The following is a 6,679-nucleotide window of genomic DNA, read 5'->3' on the forward strand; positions in this document are numbered from 1 at the left end:
TTGCCCGATGCAATGGAAGTCTTGGAAGGTGATGCCTGACGAGACCAAGACTGAGGTTCGCGGCCAGTTGTCGGTATGTAGGCCTTTTCATTCTTTTTCTTTCAAACGTTATATTTATATTATTTAAATGTATGTAATTAATTTATTGCAGACGAACTACAACTTGGAGGACCTTGATGAAGAGTCGTTGGCGTACGTCAACAGACTCTTCTTTGAAAGGTACAAGCAGTGGAAGAGCGACTTGCACCACCATTTTGAGGCGGTCGATGATCCGCAAGTCGCTCTTGAAGAGGGTTGCCCGAAAGAGCTTGAGGGGCGGGAGGATAGTTGGGCATGGCTCTGCGCTCATTTTCAGGCGCCCGCTTTTGTGGTAATTTTTTTATATTTATTTTTAGGCTTATTATCACAAAACATCCCTGAGCTTTACGAAACTATCAGATTGCATCCTTAATGTTTTTTTGTGTCACTTATGGTCCTCAAAATTAGTATGTGCAATCACAAATGGTCCCTGACGTTAGGGTCTGTCAAAAACTCTGTTAGTTTGCTATCGTGGCATACATATATATCACAAAACATCCCTGAGGTTTACACACTTATCACAAATGGTCCTTACGAATTTTTTTTAAAAAAAAAATTTAAAATTCATAAAATTGGTTTTCTTTTTAAAATTATTTATAAATGAAAAAACAATTTATAGAAGGATTTTAATCTTGAGGACCATTTATGAACCCTAAACCTTTAGTTTTTTTTTCATTTTTAAATTTTATGAATTTTAAATTATTTTTAAAAAACTTCATTAGTTTGTTGATGTGGCATATATATGGAGCCCACATCTACAATAATATAGTGTCACATGTATTTAAAATTTAATATATATTTTAAAATAATTATAATTCATAAATTTTAAAAAGAAAACAAAAATTTTATGAATTTTAAATTAAAAAAATTTCGTAAGGACCATTTGTGATAGGTGTGTGAACCTTAAGGATGTTTTGTGATATACATATATGCCACGTCAGCAAACTAACGGAGTTTTTGACGGAACCTAACGGCAGGGACCATTTGTGATCATACATGCTAACTTTGAGGACCATGAATGACAAAAAAAAACATTAAGGATGCAATCTGATAGTTTCGTAAACTTTAGGGACGTTTTGTGATAATAAGCCTTATTTTTATTTTCTTACTAATGTTTATTTACTTTTTTATATTTAATTTAAATTTCAACTAATACATTTTAATTTTTGTATAACAGAATAAAGCCAAAGTCAATAAGGGCAATAGGAAGAAGAAGACTCTTCTCCATCATTCGGGTTCCAGGCCCTTCTCCTATAGGATGGATGCCCGGCGTCAGGTAATAATAAAATAATTTTTTTTTAATTTTTAATTTTTCATTATTCTTAATTTATTTTTTCGTTCTAATATTTTTCTTCTTTTGTTCAATTTGGGGAGGGTCCAAATTCCCAGAGATCGACGTCTTTGGCGACGTTTATGTTCGACCTGGGAATGAATTGGCCGAGTCCCTTCATGTAAGTATTATTTAATTTTAATTCTTATGGTACGCATTCAACTTTAAAGGTTATTATATGAATGTTTGAATTTATATTTTATGTTATGCTAAACAGACGACGATGGTGGAGAGGAGCTAGTTGGTTCTTCAGGAGTCTGCCTCCCAACTTCCTCCCGATACTCCGATCGAGTCTGTGGATCCTCCACAGGATGCTGGGTTTCAGATCTTGACGGAGACATTGGATCAGACTCTAGGGAGGAGACCGGGGACATATTGTCGAGGGATGGGGAATGCCAGGCGGAGGGAACCCAGACCCCGTTCATCAGCGCAGTCAAACAGTCAGGTCACTGCTTTGACAGCACAGGTGGCCACTCTTCAGAGCCAGATGTCGGTCATTCTGCAGTCCCTCGCACAATCCGGCATTCCAGTCCCACATTTTGATGTGCCGACCTCCGAGCCCGTCCATCCCGAGCATCCCCACCAGATGCCGGCCCGTGTAGATCCCCAGACCTCTGAACCGCATGTGCCAGACGATAATGTAGATTTTGGAACATTATTCGATTAGTTTTTTTATTTTCGTAATTATTTTTTAAATCTTTCTCTTGTAGCATACATTTATTTTATATAATAAATTTGTTATTTACATAAATTTTTTTATGATTAAAATTTCATTTTATTACCCAAAAAAAAAATCCAAATTTATTTTTTTATAAAATAAAACAAAAGTAATATTATAATTATATATTAATTTTGCGCGACGAACTCTTTGTCGTCGCGCAAATTCATATATCCCGAAAAAATAATGTTTCATTTTTTTAACTAAATATAATTATTTTTGCGCGACGAAATATTTCGTCGCTAAAATGGATTTCCGCGACAACAGAATGGCGTCGCGCAAAATTTGTGGGCACGTACCGTGCGACACATGCCGTCGCGCAAAATTTTACGCGCCAACTTCTTTTCGTCGCGCAATATGTGTACCGAATTGCGCAACGATGAACTCTTGGTGCCGCAAATGTCTACGAGACGTCTTGCGCGACGAAAACTATTCGCCGTGCATTGTTGTGGCGACGAACAACTTTTCGTCGCGCGTAATTTTGTGCGACGAACAATTTTGTCGTCTCTGAACCTTTTGTGTAACGAAGGGTAAGTGTCGCACAAAATTGCGCGACGAGTGATAAAATCTGTCGCGCAAAGTCTTTCTTCACGACCTTTGCGCGACAGATTGTGCGCGACGATTTTTCTGTCGCGCTTGTGTTTGTGCGACTATATGTTAGTTTGTGCGACGAAATTACCTTCGTCGCGCAAATACTAAAATGTAGTAGTGATTTCAACAATATTAAACTTGAATTCGAACTCATAATTCAATCAAAGTACTCATTGAGGCAATTTAGATCATTTTCATTTTAAGAAAATTGGGTGCACACATTGAGCTTCATGCTCTTTACCTTCTTAGAGATTTTATTCGAGGAATTTATATTGCAGCATATATTACATCTCTTAGGATTTGTTCTTATTATGTATTCTTTAAGAGATCTCTTCTTGCAATATGCTTCAAACACTTCATAATCTTTATGGATTTTTCATGTAGATTTAAGGTCTCCATGAATATTGAGATTGAAACAAGGAGTAAAAGAGTTAAATTAAGAAATTTTTTTCCCTGATTATTTTTTAATTATAATGTTGGTGAAAATCCAAATTCCTTTCTAGAATTTGTGAAATTTGTTATTTGGCTAAGCTAAAAGTATAATCTTGACAATAAAAAGCATATGAAAGTTTCTCTTTGGTTGGCTTCTTGGCTAGCTGTCGGAACGGACAGTGTGGCCATGAGATAACCATGGAAGTATAATAAGAATGCTTGGATGCTGTGAACAATCCATTTTCTGACTCTTTTTCTTGAGGTGGTTGTTTTCTTATGGCCCATCAGAGTTTATGGTCGACAGATAAGCTTCAAACACATGCATTGGTCGTGTCAGTTGCGATAAACTCTTCCCAACAATCAACAATTTCTAAGGTAATATCATCATTCAATCATGTGCTGAATTTAGAATTGTTTTCAAATGAAGAATTTGTTTGGAACTCAGATTTTAAAACAATTAAAGTTTAATTGAGAAGACTTTTTGTTTAAAGGAAGTTTGTTTCAATTCAAAAAACAATTTTCAGTTTTTCAACTCAAAAGTCTTCTCAGTTTTCTTATTTTTCTTATTGGCGAGCTTCTTGGCTAACTCTAGGAAGGGAGATATGTGGCCATGAGCTAACCATGGAAGCATAAGAACGCTGATCATGCTTGGATTTTGAGAAGACTTCCTCATTTTTTATTATTTTTTTTTTTCCCTGACTCTTTTTCTGGAGGCGGTGGTTGGGTTATGGCCTCATATGTAGCTTGGTGTTTTTGGAGATCATATGGTGATGATCTGATGGAGATGAGTCATAGTTTGTGCTAGTGCATACGTAATTCCAATTTCCTGATTCAGATGCGATAAACTCTTCCAACAAATTAAGACTCCTATCATGCATACACATAAGAAGTGGAAATTTGCTTCTGTCTTAGTTTGGTAGGAAAGCATATAAAACAATATTCTTTTTATTTTTTTTATTTGAATACAAGCGATATTGAGAGTGTGGGGATTTGAACACATGATTTAGGGTACAGGGTAATGCTCTTAACTATATGAGTTACAAGTCCCTTGCAAACAGTCTGAAATACTAAAAATAAAAAATAAAAAATAGATGCTCATCCGTATGCACTGTCATGCCCCAACCCTCGGATTTGCAAAACCTTGGGTTAAGACGTGGTTCACACCTTAATTATAGAATTTAATAAAAACTATAACTAAAATGTGAAGAAAATATTTAAATAAATAAAATAAATATTTCACATAGAATATTCAGTGGAAATGACAACATGTGAAATCTTAAAATTTTTACATTATATCACAAGTTAGAACTACTTGAGAGTTTACTAAACGAGTAGTTCATTATATATACACAATACACTCTATAGATATGCCAAAATCATCACAAGCTCTAGATTTCAGGTTCGATACCTGCAAAATCTATTAGGGGGTGAGTGAAACCACAGTTCAGTAGGGACATAAACATTTTCACGGTAAACTGATATAATTAAATTTAGTCAAAAATAATCACACAGCCAAATATCACATTATTAATAACAATGCATGAATGCTCTTTATTTAATCCCGTTAATTCATATAATTGGACAAGCCTGCACGACCCATACCATGCTTATACCACTTGGTCCCAAATGTCAATTTATATGAATTAACACCCATTTCAATCATCCCATAATTCCCATTTTGTTAGTTATCTTGTCTAACTCCCTGTTGCCAGTCCTGAATCACCCAAAAATAAAAACCATGTGCACTATGGGATCCCTGAGAACTAGTACTTGACAAGAATTAGACTCAACTACACAAAAGATCATTTCTATTACCCTCTTATTCACCATTATTTTCTGAACTAATACACATATAATTATGCCCACATTGTTCAAATAGTTAAGAGTACGTAAATACCCAATACATGGAACGTCAATCAAACAGTACCACGCAGAATATAATGCTCACGAAATTTAATTAAATCAATCTCTGTAAAAGACCCCTAAAAAACCCCTACCTTGATACTAAAACTTTTGCTAAAACTATAAGGTGTTTTCCAATTTTCCACCACATTCACAAACTCACCCTTCTACTTTTTTTCTTACTTCTCTCTACCACTATTTCTTTCTCGTTTTCTTTGTTTTCACTTGTTGTGCAACTTAATGTCCTATATATATACAAGGAACAAGTCGGCAGTAAGTGATTTCCTATTGGATGGTGTATTCGGTTGATATAAACTTACCAGTAATAGTTATCAATGTAGTTGCAGATAAGGAAGAATGTTTTTGTGACTCTTCCAATCCCTCTAATCCTATTTCTTATCTTCTTGGTGAGTTGATAGCCTCGATACTTAACAGGTTTTGTACTTTGACACGTATTAACAAGAACTATTTTAAAAACATATACATATATATATATAATAGAATAAGTATATATGTAATACACATATTTATATATAATAAGAATAAGATATATATAATAAGATATAAATATTTATTAGAACAGTATATAAAACAATATATATATTATTCTTACTATAACAAAAATTTTAATTTTCCCAAAATAATATATATATTTAAAAATATGTGATTTCACATGCACGTCTTTTTTGCTATAGACACTATTACAAAAATCGAAATAGACAACGGGAAACCACCGTCGTCTATAAGGTTTTCAAACAGTCGTGAAATCAACCGCCGTCTTTTTTACATAAAACAATGACGGCTATTAACCAACGTCGTTAATACATTCCACGTCAAAAACTATTACAAACCGACATGTAATTACTATATATATAGCCTAAAATGAAATCTTCAACAACCTTAGACGATGGTTTTATTAAAACTGAGACATCTAAAGAGTGTTACATTTCAAGATCAAAAAAAGAACCGACGTACAGATAATTATCCACGTCCTAATTGAAGTAAAACAGACTTGGATAACCTAGAAACCGTCGTGGTTAACATATACTACGTTAAATTAACAAAGGCACTGGCGTCTAAAAAGTAAAGACAACGCACACACAAAGCAACAGACGTTTAAAGCTTATTACATGTCAATAGCCGCTCAATAACCGCAGTAAAATGAATTAACCACGTCCCACATATGGCAGAACTGTTGCTTATGTGATTATCCACGTCGCGGAGTAGTAGAACAATGACGTTGTAACCATATTCCACTTTTGTTTCTTGTGAGAATTGTTGTTTAAATTATAAAAAAAGCCCCTTTGACAGAGTTAGACGTCTAACAGGTTTAAAATGACACAATATTACTTAATACTGCCGTAACAAATCATATCCACGACTGCTCTTGTCAAAGACTGACGTTACAAAAAATATTGAAGGCGTTGACAAAAAATAACCGACGTGGATTATGCATTCAATGACGTGTGGTCTAAAAATAAAGGACGTGGTTAATTTTTTCTCTACGTCAAGTGGATCCAATTGCCTGATGTTGTAATTCTTTACCATGTTGGTTTTTAATACATGATGACGTGGTTGTCCTTTTAAAAGTCGCTTGTTTTACCCTCCTTGACGTGTGTATGATATGA

Source organism: Prunus dulcis, chromosome 2 (assembly GCF_902201215.1).
Source record: "Prunus dulcis chromosome 2, ALMONDv2, whole genome shotgun sequence".
Taxonomy (NCBI): Eukaryota; Viridiplantae; Streptophyta; class Magnoliopsida; order Rosales; family Rosaceae; genus Prunus; species Prunus dulcis.